This window comes from Equus przewalskii, chromosome X (genome assembly GCF_037783145.1).
Source record: "Equus przewalskii isolate Varuska chromosome X, EquPr2, whole genome shotgun sequence".
NCBI classification, from domain to species: Eukaryota; Metazoa; Chordata; class Mammalia; order Perissodactyla; family Equidae; genus Equus; species Equus przewalskii.
In genome coordinates, this window is record NC_091863.1 from 40,420,739 (window position 1) to 40,422,329 (window position 1,591).

The following is a 1,591-nucleotide window of genomic DNA, read 5'->3' on the forward strand; positions in this document are numbered from 1 at the left end:
GATATAGAAAATTTCCATACCACAACATGCCCCCTTGTGTCCCTTGGTAGTCAACTCCTCCTTTTGCCCGCAAGCTTCTGGCAACCACCGATCTGTTTTCTATCCCCATAGTTTTGCCTTTTCCAGAACATAAATACAATTATACAGCATGTAGTTTTCTATTTTGGTTTCTTCTACTCAGCATAATGCATTTGAGATTCATCCATGTTATTGTGTGTATCAATAGTTCATTCCTTTCTATTGCAGACAATTATTGTCCTTTTATTGTATGGACACAGGAAAATCTGTTTACCCATTTACCCATGAAGGACATTTGGGTTGTTTTCAGTTTGGAGCTTCTATAAACATTCATGTACAGGTTTTTGTGTGAACATAAAGTTTCACTTCTTTAGGGTAAATACCTAGGAATGCGATTGGAGGGTCATACGGCAAGTGTATACCTGACTTTATAAGAAATTTGAAGTCCTCTCATTCTTCCCCAGTCTCTGCCCATTCGTCTCTGAAATGGTAACTACCATTGGTTGGTTGCAGGGATTCACCATCCCCAAGCCTTAGTTCACCACCAAAAGTTTGTTTTCTGGAAAGCAATTGGCATCAATCATTTTGTTTTGACTTTCTAGTTCTTTTGGTTGTAATAATTGGAAAGTCGTATAGTCTTTCCATATTTCACATGATGGAGCCAGGTGCCGAATTTTCAAGTTTGTTTTTTTTATTTTGGAGTGGCTATTGCCCTTCCTAGGTTTGGGAAGCCCAGGAGCTCCATCCTAATTAAATGGAGTGGCTGTCCAGGGTCTAGCCTTTGTGATGACCAGCAAAAAGTTCTCCTAGTGATTCTCATGACGACCGCTCTCTCTCTCTCCTGATTTACTATTGCCTTCTAATTGATCCAATCCCTAAATGCCCCCTGTATGTTCTCTGACCTCCTTCTACATATCCCCATATCAACTGTCCAAGCAAAGGCCCCCACACTTCTTCTGTCTCCAGGGTTATGTTGCCGCACACCTTAGCTCATCTCCATCAGCCAGGTGGAAAACTTTTCAGTCCTTAGAACATCTTCCATGGTCTTGAAAACATTCTTAGACTCACTGGACTTCAGGATTTTCTATGGTAAATGTTCATTCCACTTCAGGGTAGGTGGATGGCTGAGCAGGGTAGGTTTTTTTGGGTTGCCCCAGGCTGCCCTGTCCCTCCTCCCACCTGCAGGTTTATCGTCTGCATTCCAAATCATCTTCCTTGTTTGATTCACCTTGACAGCCCCGTGTGCAGACTTGCCCTCTTAGTGAAGCTCAACTGGTGGTGGGTGCACCGTAATGAAAGGGGTTTGTTCCTTGCCTTAGCATTCCTCAAATACCTCATCACTTTCAGACAGATTCTTTCCATTTACTTCTTAGGGTGGAGTCCCTAGCGAATCACTGAGAATCACTATCTTTACAGCTCTCCACAATTTTCTTTCCATTTGTTAGAGCTGTTGCCCTTTGACCTGTAGAACTGAAACAGTCTGGCCTGCCACTTTCCTTTGTCCACAAAAAATAGGTCAGTGCTGTACCACACTTTATTCAGTTTGTTGATCCTCTCTCTCCCCCACCTCATA